Raw genomic sequence first — 15,058 nt, 5'->3', positions numbered from 1 at the left:
AAAACACGGAGTGAAGCAATTGGTTCACTTTGTCTGTCTGTCTGTCTGTCTACAGACATCAGTTTATGATCGAGGAACTATTTAATTTCATTGAATGTTATATTTTGATATACTGTAGAACACAAATCGGAACACGTCCCTCCAGTTTAGCAGTTCTTTGGCTCAAAATTTGACAGATTGTAGGGAATGTCGTCCAACATATGCGCAGTCTTTTTTTTTTGTATTTATTATTTGAATTTTTTTTTTTACCTCTGCCACCTAAGGTGAAGGAGGTGATGTTTTCACCCTTTTCTGTCTGTTTGTGTGTTTGTTACTTACGAAATATAAAGATTTCGTAAGTATATTGATGACTTCCGTCATCTGTTTGTGTGTTTGTGTGTTTGTGTGTTTGTGTGTTTGTTTGTAGGCACAATAACTCGAGAACGGAAGAAGCTACCAATGTCAAATTATACCACATGATTAAGAAGGGTGATGGCTAGCGCTGTTTAGATTTTGGGCAAAATCGGTCAAAGATCAAGGTCACAGTGAGGTCAAACATTCGATTTATGATGGTTTGGTACAGAATCATCGTAGAAACTTCTGGTTTGCGTCGCTACCTTCTCCAGAGACAGCTTTTATTAGACAAGGTCAGAGGCCAAGTTGACGATTTCGTAAGTACCAGTCTATGACTGCTTGTTTGTTCGTTTGTGTGCAGGATATCTCAAAAAGTTTGGACAGATCTGGATGAAATTTTGTGGACAGGTTGGGTGTGTGACCACGACGAATTGATTCGATGTTGGTGAAGATCCGAATCCGGATCCGGATCAGATAATTTTAAAAGTGATTCTTCACCATTGAGAGATAGGGCTGAAAACTATCTATAGCACGATATTTCAAAGATGTATTGGGCCAGATATGTTGTATGGGATCAGGCATTAGAGGGCAGAGGTATGCACTACTGAGTGCACTTCTAGTTTTTTTTTAGTGATTGTCTCGCAGTCAAAAGCAGTCAAAATAATTGATAATCATTCCAAACAGGAGACTTACTGTTTTTAGAGACATCATAAAGGGCACAAACAACAGGCACAAAGAACCAAGATAACATGTTAAACAAAGTGGTGTAAAAGATGGTACATAAACGGCAGTAAAAATAAAGTTTGTTGTGTTTTCCATTTATACAGCCTTCAAAACTTTTACATAAGTGAACAACTGTAGAACATAAATTGCTTTGTTGGCATTTTCAAAAACTTTCCGTTTACCAGTACTTCGACAAAATATTATTGCATTTCATGCCATCTCGACCAATCAAATTTTCCGCTCAAACTCTCAGCTTTGGGAATATCATGATGGAGATGAAATCGTCAGAAAATATTGATCATGCTCAGAAAAGCAGTAAGCAAGAGTTTCAAAGAACCTTCTCACGTTCTGTTTTGTTTTTAAACAACATTGCACAGGCTAAGGTGTTCTCTGAACTCTAGTTGTTTCCAGATTATATTTTGAGTGCTTTCTCCAGTTGCATTTTCTCATTTCGGCTTCGGAACATTTTCAGGTGTTCTGTATCACATCTCTGTTCCAGAGACTCTTTTGATTATATTCAATAAACCTCAGGCAGCTTCCAATTGTGGCTCATGTGTTGTGATATTTCAAGGTATCTTTCAGTTTCTCCACAAAATTTATCGACATCATTCCAGTTTCTATGATTATCACTGGCACGATGTTGATTTCATATCAACGTTGAGGTCCTGGTGTTTTACCACTTTTATGTTTCTGAATCATTTGGACCAAAGTCAATGGATACCAATATTTCTAAGTAGATATTCCTTTCCATTTTATTTCTGAGAAGACACTGGAGTTTCTCAGTACCTTGTTTTCAATCTTCATCCGTATGCAGCACAAGGCTGCAGGGCAGTATCATTGGCTTCGGGTACAGCTGTGTCGCTGATGCAATGCCCTCTGCTGGTTAGGGCAGGAATTTTGAATTTGTTGGTGCTGGCAATAACTCGCCTACTCTTCTTGAAGAACACCATGTGATCTTTAACATCCACCAACAAATGCTGACAGATGGGACTCCTGTTTAACATCCATTCGAGGTATGGCACACACACATTGATGAATCACCCTGCCTGAGAAAGGATGGAATGACAGTTTATAGGTGGGTCAGGATTCAAACTCAGGCCAGCCAGCTCAGAAGCGAGTGTGCATACCTTTAGACCATCCTGTCACCCCTTTGTTTTCAATGCTTCCACGAGATGGAATGGTCAAGTCAAATATTCTTTGATTGTTTTTTCATGGTTGTGCTTCCATGACTTTTCTGGGACTATGATATTGAAGTTTTTGCAGTTATGCTAGTGGATTACTCTGCACACAATGTTATGCCTTTATGTACTGCATACAATTGTTCTGACATAAGTTTCCTGCATGTCCAGAAGTGGCTGGTACTTTTTGTTTCGACTTTGCAGAACCTGCACTTATCCATTCAACTTATTATTCAAACATTCTTTTTTTGTAAACACTGGTCTAAGACTGATGGAGTGTCTTGTATGTAAATTGGGTGTTGGACAAGACATGAGGAGACATCAGTGAACATATACATGAATTATATGGACATCAGTAGAGAAGGATAAACACATGGCATATGACATTTGAACCTGGGTTCCCTGTAACATGAGCCAGGGGTTGACACGCATGGGAATACTAACAGGCAAACTCATTTGTGTCTTGCCCTTGATCTTTGGCATACACAGTGAAGACTCGTTGTCTCTCCCAGTTCAGCTGCCCTCTTCTGAACAATTCCAGTGAGTCTTTTTAACCTCTTTTCACATTTGATTTTTTAAAAATTTCACATGCTACTCTGTCATTCTCTGTGAATTGCTGTGATGTTTTATTCGTATTTTCCTTTGTAATTCCCCTCTTGTTATTCTTACAATTTGTTGGGGCTGTATGTTCTCTTCGACATTATTTCACATGTTAAATTTTCCAGCACGAGTTGTTCTTTGCAGTGGTGAGGGTAGAGCAATAGAAATTGGGAGGAATGAGTTCTGTGAGAGAGTTTATGTCGGTGATGATACCATAAAATATGTCGATTCTTCATTCTGCAGAAAGGATCGCACACATAGATTTCTGTGTACCTTTGAAGTAGGAGGAGTTAGGGACATTCATGTGGAAGTAATCAGTCATGAAGGGGATAAGCTCAGATAATGAAGTGCTTCCTTCACATGTGAGAAGGAGTGGGATCAATGCCTGTGTTCCCCAATATTTTTAATTCCAGTTGTTTGCTCACGGCTGTTGAAGCTCTTCAGCCAGAACAAGATCAGTGTTTTTGTGTATTTTTTTTCGATATTTGTGACAAGGGTTCTGGGTTTGTATTTACAAAGGTTGTAGTTGTTTTCATGACAGTTTTAGTTTGCATTCGTGTTAGTTTATTGACGGAAGCAGAGGGAGGCCCAGTGATAATTTTTGCATTGAAGTCAGATGGGGCCTTGGGAATATGGCGGTGAAAAAGGATATAAAGAAAAAGCGAAGAAGAAAGAAAGAGGAGTACATAAAATGTGATAGATACTGAACGTCGGCCACATCAAGAAGAGCGGAAGCAGAGAGTACTAACTGTTGTGAGAACTGTGACGAGAGAGCCCATTTAATGATTGTTATTACAAGGTTGAAGAAGCGGATAGATAATTCGCAGCAAATTGCAGAATGTGCGAAATTTGTCGACAAGAGTTGGATGTGGTAGTGGAGTGAGGTTGCTGGAGATAATGGAAGTGGGAACGATGCAGCAGGAGCAGGCAGTGATGATGGTGCAATGGCAAAAGGAAGTGGTGATGGTGCAGCAGGAGCAGCAGTGGTGATGGTGCAGCAGGAGAAGGCAGTGGTGATGGCGCAGCAGTGTTAGGCAGTGGTGATTGTGCAGTGGGAGAAGGCAGTGGTGATAGTGCAGCAGTAGCAGGCAGTGGTGATGGAGCAGTGGCAGAAGGCAGTGGAAATTGCGAAGCAGTTTCAGGCAGTGGTGAGGGTGCAGTGGGAGCATGCAGTGGTGATGGTGCAGCATGAGCAAGCAGTGGTGATGGTGCAGCAGTGTCAGGGAATGGTGATGGTGCAGTGAGTGCAGGTGGTAGTGGAGGTGCAGTGAGTGCAGGCAGTGATGAGGGTACAGCAATAGACATTGGAAGGAATGAGTTCTGGGAGAGAGATTTGTTGGTGATGAGACCATTCAATAAGTCGATTATTCATTCTGCTGGAAGGATCGTCAACCTCGACTTCTCAGTCGTTTAAAGAAATAGGTATTTTGGACATTGAAGACAATGTGATAATTCATCAGGGGGATTAGCTCAAATGGTAGAGTGCTCACTGAGCATGTGAGAGGCAGCCAGATCGATCCCTGCATCTTCCTTTATTTTAACTTCCGATTGGTCACATGCGGCTCTGAAAGCTTCTCAGCAAGGACAAGGAGAGTGGGTTTTGCATATTTTGTTTTCGATATTTCAGAAAAGAGTTGTGCGTTTGCATTTATGCAGATTGTCGTTGTTTTCATCACAGTCTCAGCAGTCATTCATGTGAGTTCAATGAAAGAAGAAGTGGGAAGACTTGTGTTAAGTTTATGGTTTCAGACAGTTGTGGCTTTGGGAATGTGGTGGTGAATAAGAGTATAAATGGAGAGCGAAGAAGAAAGGAAGAGTAATGCATAAAATGTGATAGATAATCAATGTGGGCCACATCAATGTTACAGAAAGCAGAGGGTACTCACTGCTGAAAGAATAGTGAGGAAAGAGCCCATTTCATGACAGTAAACACCAGGTTGAAGGAATGGAGAGATAATTTCAGCACGTCACCGAATGCGTGAATTTCACATAAAATAGATGGTGACTGTTTTGGAGAGAGGATGCTTGGGATATTGAAGTGATGAGTGTGCATCAGGAGCAGGAAGTGTTGACTGTGCAGTGGTCTGAGGAAGTGGCGATGGTGCAGTGGGAGCAGATAGTTGTGAAGGTGCAGCCAGTGCTGGTGGTGGTGGAGGTGCAGTGAGTGGAGGCAGTTGTGAGGTGGAGCAATAGACAATGGGCGGAATAAGTTCTGGGAGAGAGTTTTGTTGGTGAAGAGACCATTCAATAAGTGTTTATTCATTCTGCTGGAGGTTTCGTCGTCCTCGACTTCTCACTCGTTGAAAGGAGTTGTTGTTTTGGACATTGAAGACATTGCATTAATTCATCAGGGGGATTAGCTCAAATGGTAGAGCGCTTGCTTCGCATGCGAGAAGCAGCAGGATCGATCCCTGCATCCTCCATTTTCTTCACTTCCGATTGCTCACATGCGTCCCTGAAAGCTTCTCGACAAGGTCAAGGAAAGTGTGTTTTGCTTATTTTGTTTTCGATATTTGAGTGAACAATTATGGGTTTGCATTCACAATGGTTGTCGTTGTTTTCATCACAGTTTCAGCGGTCATTAGTGTTAGTTTGTTGAAAGAAGAAGTGTGAAGGCTTGTGTTCAGTTCATGGTTTCAGACAGTTGTGTCTTTGGGCATGTGGTGGTGAAAAAGGGTATAAATGGAGAGCGAAGAATAAAGGAAGAGTCGAGCATCAAATGTGATTGATGCTCAATATGGGCCAAATCAAGATTACGGAAAGCAGAGGGTACTCACTGTTGAAAGAATTGTGAGGAAAGATAACATTTAATGACAGTAAACCTGAGGTTGAAGGAACGGAGAGATAATTTAAGCAAGTTGCCGAATGTGCCAAATTTCCAGAAAATAGATGGTGACTGTTTTGGAGTGAGGATGCTTTGGATATTGAAGTTTTGAGTGTGCAGCAGGAGGAGGAAGTATTGACTGTGCAGTGAAGCGAGGAAGTGGTGATGGTGCAGTGGGAGCAGACAGTTGTGAGGGGACAGCAATAGACATTGGGTGGAATGAGTTCTGGGAGAGAGTTTTGTTGGTGAAGAGACCATTCAATAAGTCGATTATTCATTCTGCTGGAGGTAACATCTTCCTCGACTTCTCAGTCATTGAAAGGAGTCGGTGTTTTCGACATTGAAGAGATTACATTTATTCATCAGGGGGATTAGCTCAAATGGTAGAGCGCTCGCTTTGCATGCGAGAGGCAGCAGGATCGATCCCTGCATCCTCCATTATTTTCACTTCGATTGCTCACATGCGTCCCTGAAAGCTTCTCGACAAGGTCAAGGAAAGTGTGTTTTACTTATTTTGTTTTCGATATTTGAGTGAAGAGTTGTGGGTTTGCATTCACAAAGGCTGTCGTTGTTTTCATCACAGTTTCAGCGGGCATGAGTGTTCCTTTGTTGAAAGAAGAAGTGTGAAGCCTTGTGTTCAGTTTCTGGTTTCAGACAGTTGGGTCTTTGGGAATGTGGAAGTGAAAAATGGTATAAATGGAGAGCAAAGAATAAAGAAGAGTGGAGCAAAAAATGTGATTGATGCTCAATGTGGGCCAAATCAAGATTACGGAAAGCAGAGGGTACTCACTGTTGAAAGAATTGTCAGGAAGGAGCCCATTTAATGACAGTTATCACGAGGTTGAAGGAACGGAGAGATAATTTAAGCAAGCAGCCGAATGTGGGAATTTTACAGAAAATCGATGGTGACTGTTTTGGAGTGAGGAAGCTTGGGATATTGAAGTGATGAGTGTGCATCAGGAGCAGAAAGTGTTGACTGTGCAGTGGCACGAGGAAGTGGCGATGGTGCAATTGGAGCAGGCACTGGTGATGGTGCAGTGCGAGCAGACAGTTGTGAAGGTGCAGCCAGTGCCGGTGTTGGTGGAGGTGCAGTGAGTGCAGGCAGTTGTGAGGGTGGAGCAATAGACAATGGGTGGAAATAAGTTTTGGGAGAGAGTTTTGTTGGTGAAGAGACCATTCAATAAGTCGATTATTCATTCTGCTGGACGTGTTGTCATCCTCGACTTCTCAGTCGTTGAAAGGAGTCGGTGTTTTGCACATTGAAGACATTGCATTAAACCATCAGGGGGATTAGCTCAAATGGTAGAGTGCTCGCTTCGCATGCGAGAGGCAGCAGGATCGATCCCTGTATCCTCCATTATTTTCACTTCCGATTGCTCTCATGCGTCCCTGAAAGCTTCTCGACAAGGTCAAGGAAAGTGTGTTTTACTTATTTTGTTTTCGATATTTGAGTAAAGAGTTGTGGGTTTGCATTCACAATGGTTGTCGTTGTTTTCATCACAGTTTCAGCGGGCATTCGTGTTCGTTTGTTGAAAGAAGTGTGAAGCCTTGTGTTCAGTTTATGGTTTCAGATGGTTGGGTCTTTGGAATGTGGTCGTGAAAAAGGGTATAAATGGAGAGCGAAGAATAAAGGAAGAGTCGAGTATGAAATGTGATTGATGCTCAATGTGGGCCAAATCAATATGACGGAAAGCAGAGGGTACTCACTGTTGAAAGAATTGTGAGGAAAGAGCCCATTTGATGACAGTTAACACGAGGGTGAAGGAATGGAGAGATAATTTAAGCAAGTCGCCAAATGCGCAAATCTTACAGAAAATAGATGGTGACTGTTTTGGAGTGAGGATGCTTTGGATATTGAAGTGATGAGTCTGCATCTGGAGCAGAAAGTGTTGACTGTGCAGTGACACGAGGAAGTGGCGATAGTGCAGGTGGAGCAGGCGATGGTGATGGTGCAGTGCGAGCACACAATTGTGAATGTGCAGCCAGTGCCGGTGGTCGTGGAGGTGCATTGAGTGCAGACAGTTGTGAGGGTGGAGCAATAGACAATGGGCGGTATAAGTTCTGGGAGAGAGTTTTGTTGGTGATGAGACCATTCAACAAGTCGATAATTCATTCTGCTGGAAGGGTCGTCAACCTCGACTTCTCAGTCGTTTCGAGGTGTCGGTGTTTTGGACATTGAAGACATTGCAATAAGTCATCAGCGGGATTCGCTCAAATGGCAGAGTGTTTGTTTTGCATGTAAGAAGCAGCAAGATCGATCCCTGCATCCTCAATTATTTTTCCTTCCGAATGGTCACATGCGGCTCTGAAAGCTTCTCGTCAAGGATCAGGAGAGTGTGTTTTGCATATTTTCTTTTCGACTTTTCAGACAAGAGTTGGGGGTTTGCATTTATGAAGATTGTCGTTGTTTTCATCACAGTCTCAGCAGTCAATCATTTTAGTTCCCTGAAAGAAGAAGTGGGAAGATTTGTGTTGAGTTTATGGTTTCAGACAGTTGGGGCTTTGGGAATGTGGTGGTGAAAAAGGGTATAAATGGAGAGCAAAGAATAAAGGAAGAGTAGTGCATAAAATGTGATAGATACTCAATGTGGGTCACATCAATGTTACGAAAAGGAGACGGTACCAACTGATTGGAAGAATTGTGAGGAAAGAGCCCATTTCATAACAGTTAACACGAGGTTGGAGGAACGGAGAGATAATTTGAGCAAGTCGCCGGATGTGCCAAATTTACAGAAAATAGATGGTGACTGTTTTGGAGTGAGGATGCTTGGGATATTGAAATCTTGAGTGTGCAGCAGACTCAGAAAGTGTTGACGGTGCAGTGGCACGAGGAAGTGGTGATAGTGTAGTGGGAGCAGACAGTTGTGAGGGGACAGCAATAGACATTGCACGGAATTAGTTCTGGAAGAGAGTTTTGTTGGTGATGAGACCTTTCAACAAGTTGATTATTCATTCTACTGGAGGGATCATCATCCTCGACTTCTCAGTCGTTGAAAGGAGTAGGTGTTTTGGACATTGAAGAGATTGCAGTAATTTATCAGGCGAATTAGCTCAAATGGTAGATCACTTGCTAAGCATAGAAGAAACAGCACGATCGATCCCTGCATCCTCCATTATTTTGACTTCCGATTGCTCACATGCGGCTCTGAAATTTTCTCGGCAAGGTCAAGGAAAGTGTGTTTTGCTTATTTTATTTTCGATATTTGAGAAAGAGTTGTGGGTTTGCATTCACAAAGGTTGTTGTTGTTTTCATCACAGTTTTAGCGGTCACGAGTGTTTGTTTGTTGAAAGAAAAAGTGTGAAGCCTTGTGTTCAGTTTCTGGTTTCGGACAGTTGTGTCTTTGGGAATGTGGTCGTGAAAAGGGGTATAAATGGAGAGCGAAGAATAAAGGATGAGTTGAGCATAAAATGTGATTGATGCTCAATGTGGGCCAAATCAAGATTCCGGAAAGCAGAGGGTACTCACTGTTGAAAGAATTGTGAGGAAAGAGCCCATTTAATGACAGTAAACACGAGGTTGAAGGAACTTGGAGATAATTTAAGCAAGTAGCCGAATGTGCGAATTTTACAGAAAATAGATGGTGACTGTTTTGGAGTGAGGATGCTTTGGATGTTGAAGTGATGAGTCTGCATCAGGAGCAGGAAGTATTGACTGTGCAGTGGCAATAGGAAGTGGTGATGGTACAGTGGGAGCAGATCGTGGTGAGGGGACAGCAATAGACATTGCACGGAATGAGTTCTGGGAGAGAGTTTTGTTGGGGAAGAGACTATTTACTCAGTCGATTATTCATTCTGCTGGAGGGATCGTCATCCTCGACTTCTCACTCGTTGAAAGGAGTCCGTGTTTTGGACATTGAAGACATGGCATTACTTCAACAGGGGATTAGCTCAAATGGTAGAGTGCTCGCTTCGTATGCGAGAGGCAGCAGGATCGATCCCTGTATCCTCCATTATTTTCACTTCCGATTGCTCACATGCGTCCCTGAAATTTTCTCGACAAGGTCAAGGAAAGTGTGTTTTGCTTATTTTGTTTTCGATATTTGAGAAAGAGTTGCAGGTTTGCATTCGCAATGGTTGTCGTTGTTTTCATCACAGTTTCAGCGGCCATTAGTGTTAGTTTGTTGAAAGAAGAAGTGTGAAGCCTTGTGTTCAGTTTATGGTTTCAGACAGTAGTTGGGTCTTTGGGAATGTGATCGTGAAAAATGGTATAAATGGAGAGCAAAGAATAAAGGAAGAGTCGAGCATAAAATGTGATTGATGCTCAATGTGGGCCAAATCAAGATTACGGAAAGCAGAGGGTACTCACTGTTGAAAGAATTGTGATGAAAGAACGCATTTAATGACAGTTAACACGAGGTTGAAGGAATGGAGAGATAATTTAAGCAAGTCGCTGAATGTGCCAAATTTACAGATAATAGATGGTGACTGTTTTGGAGTGAGGATGCTTTGGATATTGAAGTTTTGAGTGTGCAGCAGGACCAGGAAGTATTGACTGTGCAGTGGCACCAGGAAGTGGTGATGGTGCAGTGGGAGCAGACAGTTGTGAGGGGACAGCAATAGACATTGGGCGGAATGAGTTCTGGGAGAGAGTTTTGTTGGTGATGAGACAATTCAATAAGTTGATTATTCATTCTGCTGGAAGGATCGTCAACCTCGACTTCTCAGTTGTTTAAAGGAGTCGGTGTTTTGGACATTGAAGACATTACCAAAATTCATCAGGGCGATTAGCTCAAATGGTGGAGTGCTCCCTTTGCAAGTGAGAGGCAGCAGGATCAATCCCTGCATCCTCCAATATTTTCACTTCCGATTGCTCACTTGCATCCCTAAAATTTTGTCGACAAGGTCAAGAAAAGTGTGTTTTGCTTATTTTGTTTTCGATACTTGAGTGGAGAGTTGTGGGTTTGCATTCACAAAGGTTGTTGTTGTTTTCATCACAGTGTCAGTGGCATTCGTGTTCGTTTGTTGAAAGAAGAAGTGTGAAGCCTTGTGTTCAGTTTATGGTTTCAGACAGTTGTGTCTTTGGGAATGTGGTCATGAAAAAGAGTATAAATGGAGAGCGAAGAATAAAGGAAGACTGGAGCATGAAATGTGATTGATGCTCAATATGGGCCACATCAATGTTACGGAAAGCAGAGGGTACTCACTGTTGAAAGAATTGTGAGGAAAGAGCCCATTTAATGACAGTAAACCTCAAGTTGAAGGAACGGAGAGATAATTTCAGCAAGTTGCCGAATGTGCCAAATTTACAGAAAATAGATGGTGACTGTTTTGGAGTGAGGATGCTTTGGATATTGAAGTTTTGAGTGTGCAGCAGGAGCAGGAAGTATTGACTGTGCAGTGGCACGAGGAAGTGGTCATGGTGCAGTGGGAGCAGACAGTTGTGAGGGGACAGCAATAGACATTGGGCGGAATGAGTTCTGGGAGAGAGTTTTGGTGGTGAAGAGACCATTCAATAAGTTGATTATTCATTCTGCTGGAGGTTTCATCATCCTCGACTTCTCAGTCATTGAAAGGAGTCAGTGTTTTGGACATTGAAGACATTGCATTTATTCATCAGGGGGATTAGCTCAAATGGTAGAGCGCTCGCTTCGCATGCGAGAGGCAGCAGGATCGATCCCTGCATCCTCCATTATTTTCACTTCGATTGCTCACTTGCGTCCCTGAAAGCTTCTCGACAAGGTCAAGGAAAGTGTGTTTTGCTTGTTTTGTTTTTGATATTTGAGTGAAGAGTTGTGGGTTTGCATTCACAAAGGCTGTCGTTGTTTTCATCAAAGTTTCAGTGGGCATGAGTGTTCCTTTGTTGAAAGAAGAAGTGTGAAGCTTTGTGTTCAGTTTATGGTTTCAGACAGTTGGGTCTTTGGGAATGTGGAAGTGAAAAATGGTATAAATGGAGAGCAAAGAATAAAGGAAGAGTAGAGCATAAAATGTGATTGATGCTCAATGTGGGCCAAATCAAGATTACGGAAAGCAGAGGGTACTCACTGTTGAAAGAATTGTGAGGAAACACTCCTTTTAATGACAGTTAACACGAGGTTGAAGGAACGGAGAGATAATTTCAGCAAGTCGCCGAATGTGCCAAATTTACAGAAAATAGATGGTGACTGTTTTGGAGTGAGGATGCTTGGGATATTTAAGTGATGAGTGTGGATCAGGAGCAGGAAGTGTTGACTGTGCAGTGGTACGAGGAAGTGGCGATGGTGCAGTTGGAGCAGGCACTGTTGATGGTGCACTGCGAGCAAACAGTTGGGAAGGTGCAGCCAGTGCTGGTGATGGTGGAGGTGCAGTGAGTGCAGGCAGCTGTGAGGGTGGAGCAAGAGACAATGGGTGGAATAAGTTCTGGGAGAGAGTTTTGTTGGTGAAGAGACCATTCAACAAGTCGATTATTCATTCTGCTGGAGGTGTCGTCATCTTCGACTTCTCAGTCATTGAAAGGAGTAGGTGTTTTGCACATTAAAGACATTGCATTAATTCATCAGGGGGATTAGCTCAAATGGTAGAGCGCTCGCTGAGCATGCGAGAGGCAGCAGGATTGATCCCTGCATTCTCCATTATTTTCACTTCCGATTGCTCACATGCGTTCCTGAAAGCTTCTCGACAAGGTCAAGGAAAGTGTGTTTTGCTTATTTTGTTTTCGATATTTGAGTGAAGAGTTGTGGGTTTGCATTCACAATGGTTGTCGTTGTTTTCATCACAGTATCAGCGGTCATTCGTGTTAGTTTGTTGAAAGAAGAAGTGGGAAGCCTTATGTTGAGTTTCTCGTTTCAGACAGTTGGGGCTTTGGGAATGTGGTGGTGAAAAAGGGTATAAATGGAGAGCATGTCATAAAGGAAGAGTCGTGCATAAAATGTGATCGATACTCAATGTGGGCCACATCAAGTTCAAGGAAAGCAGAGGGTACTAACTGTTGTCAGAATTGTGAGGAAAGAGCCCATTTAATGACTGATAACACAAGGTGGAAGGAAGGGATAGATAATTTGAGCAAGTTGCTGAATGTGCGAAATTTACAGAAAATAGATGGTGACTGTTTTGGCGTGAGGATTCTTGGGATATTGAAGTAGTGAGTATGCAGCAGGAGCAGGCAGTGGTGATAGTGCAGCCAGTGCAGGTAGTGGTGGAGGTGCAGTGAGTGCAGGCAGTTGTTGGGGTACAGCAATAAACATTGGAAGGAATGAATTCTGGGAGAGAGTTTTTTTTTTTCGGTGATGAGACCATTAAATATGTTGATTCTTCATTCTGCTGGAAAGATCACTGACCTCGACTTCAGAGTCGTTTTGAAGGAGCAGGTGTTATGGACATTGAAGACAAAAGAATCGTTCACCAGGGGGATTAGGTCAAACAGTCGAGTGCTCACTTTGCCTGTGAGAGGGTGCAGGATCGATCTGAAAGCTTCTCAGCCTGAACAAGATTCCTTTGTTTTTTTGTGATGTTTTGCATATTTTGTTGGTGATATTGTGGGTTCAATGTGGTGGATATTCAATGTGGGCCACATCAAGATGAGGGAAGGCAGAGGGTACTAACTGTTGTCAGAAGTGTGAGGAAAGAGGCCATTTAATGATAGTTTGCACTCGGTTGAGGAACATGTCGATAATTTTCAGCAAACAGCCAAATTTGAGAAATTTGTAGAAAATAGATGGTGATGATGGATTTTGGAAGTGGTGCTGGTGCAACAGGTGCAGGCAGTGGTGATGGTGCAACGGTTGCAGGCAAAAGTGATGGTGCATCACAAGTAGGTAGTGGTGATGGCGCATTCAGAGCTGGCAGTGGTGACGATGCAGCAATTGCAGGCAGTGGTGCAGGTCTGGTGAGTGCAGACTGTGTTGAAGGTGCAGTAAGTGCAGGCATGGTTGAGGGTACAGCAATAGAGATTGGTAGGAATGAGGTCTGGGATGCAGTATTTGTCGGTGATGAGACCATTAAGTATGTAGATTCTTCATTCTGCAGGAAGGATCGTAGACATGGACTTCTGTGTAGTTTTAAAGGAGCATTAGTTCCGGACATTGAAGGAAGGGTAAATAACATCGTATCTTATCACATGGTAAGAAGAACGTGGTGCACCTTGGAGCATTTGATTTGGGGAAAGTTTACTCTGAGGTTTTCAAAAATACATGCAGGATATTGGGTAATCGGCAAACGGCAAAGGGTTGTGAGGTAATGTTTCCTGGGATTCTCCCAAGATTAGGAAATGATATATAAATTATGAGCAGAGCAATAGATGTCAACAAATGGCTGTAAGCATCATGTATGGAGGAAAGTTTTGCATTTAAGAAGCAGTTAGAATCATTTCGGGTACAAAGGAAGTGTTTCCATTCTGACGGCCACATGCTAAATAGAAAGGGGGCAGCAAGGTTTGCAGTGGGATTTGAGGAAGGAATTCAGGCTTTTAGAGTTCACTGGAGGGTGGGGAAGCTATTAAGGATGGAACTCATGATGTGTTGTGATTAGTGAGGTGTAATGTACTCGATAGAAAGGGAGGAAGGCTCTGAATTGGGATCAACAGGATTAATTCGGACACGGGCACAACACAGCACAACACAGCATTGGAAGTTGGGCAAGTCACATGACTGTTTAACCATGCCCCAGTGCACCCATGTATGCATGGATTATCATAAACTCCTGATAAATCTCATCTTCCATCCCCCCACCTTTTTATCTTTTTTCTTTTCACAAATCAAGATGCTCAGGAGGCTTAAAGACATGAGCTGATCTTCTCAGGGCTAGTGAAAGGCTGTCTTTGCTTGCAACTGCTGTGGGTTTCTCAATAAGGCCACTTCCAGAATATTGTGTGCAGCTTTGGTCACCACAACTTAGGAAGGACATACACTACATGGCCAAAAGAATGTGGACACCTACTGGTCCAACATCTCATTCCAAAATCATGGGCATTAATATGGAGTTGGTCCCCCCTTTGCTGTTATAACAGCCTGCCCTCTTCTGGGAAGGCTTTCCATGAGATGTTGGAACATTGCTGCAGGGATTTGCCTCCATTCAGCCACAAAAGCATGAGTGAGGTTGGGCACTGATGTTCAGCGATTAGGTCTGGCTCTCAGTTGGCATTCCAATTCATCCGAAAGGTGTTTGATGGGGTTGAGGTCAGAGCTCTGTGCAGGCCAGTCAAGTTCTTCCACACCGATCTTGACAAACCATTTCTGTATGGACCTCGCTTTGTGCATGGGGGCATTGTCATGCTGAAACAGGAAAGGGCCTTCCGCAAACTGTTGCCACAAAGTTGGCAGCTCAGAATCGTCTAGAATGTCATTGTATGCTGTGGCATTAAGATTTTCCTTTACTGGAACTAAGGGGCCGAGCCCAAACCATGAAAAGCAGCCCCAGTCCATAATTCTTCCTCCACCAAACTTTTCAGTTGGCACAATGCATTCAGGGAGGTGGCGTTCTCCTTGTG

At 42.9% G+C, this 15,058-nt stretch overlaps 1 long non-coding RNA gene and 3 other non-coding genes across 5 annotated transcripts in view; 3 read left to right on the top strand and 1 right to left on the bottom strand.

Moving 5' to 3' along the window:
* LOC147017227 (uncharacterized) overlaps nucleotides 1–15,058 on the bottom strand; it is a 100,036-nt gene that overhangs the window by 49,362 nt on the left and 35,616 nt on the right. The window lies entirely within an intron of this gene.
* Nucleotides 6,024–6,096, top strand: TRNAA-UGC (transfer RNA alanine (anticodon UGC)). Its single transcript has one exon. It is a non-coding gene; the product is annotated as a tRNA-Ala (tRNA).
* TRNAA-CGC (transfer RNA alanine (anticodon CGC)) lies at nucleotides 6,943–7,015 on the top strand. Its single transcript has one exon. It is a non-coding gene; the product is annotated as a tRNA-Ala (tRNA).
* TRNAA-CGC (transfer RNA alanine (anticodon CGC)) lies at nucleotides 11,215–11,287 on the top strand. Its single transcript has one exon. It is a non-coding gene; the product is annotated as a tRNA-Ala (tRNA).

Source organism: Eptatretus burgeri, chromosome 11 (assembly GCF_056783735.1).
Source record: "Eptatretus burgeri isolate ZD-2024b chromosome 11, Ebu_testis_v1, whole genome shotgun sequence".
In the NCBI taxonomy this organism is placed as follows: Eukaryota; Metazoa; Chordata; class Myxini; order Myxiniformes; family Myxinidae; genus Eptatretus; species Eptatretus burgeri.
Note: the sequence above shows the minus strand (reverse complement) of the source record. Positions and strands in the feature narration are given on the sequence as shown.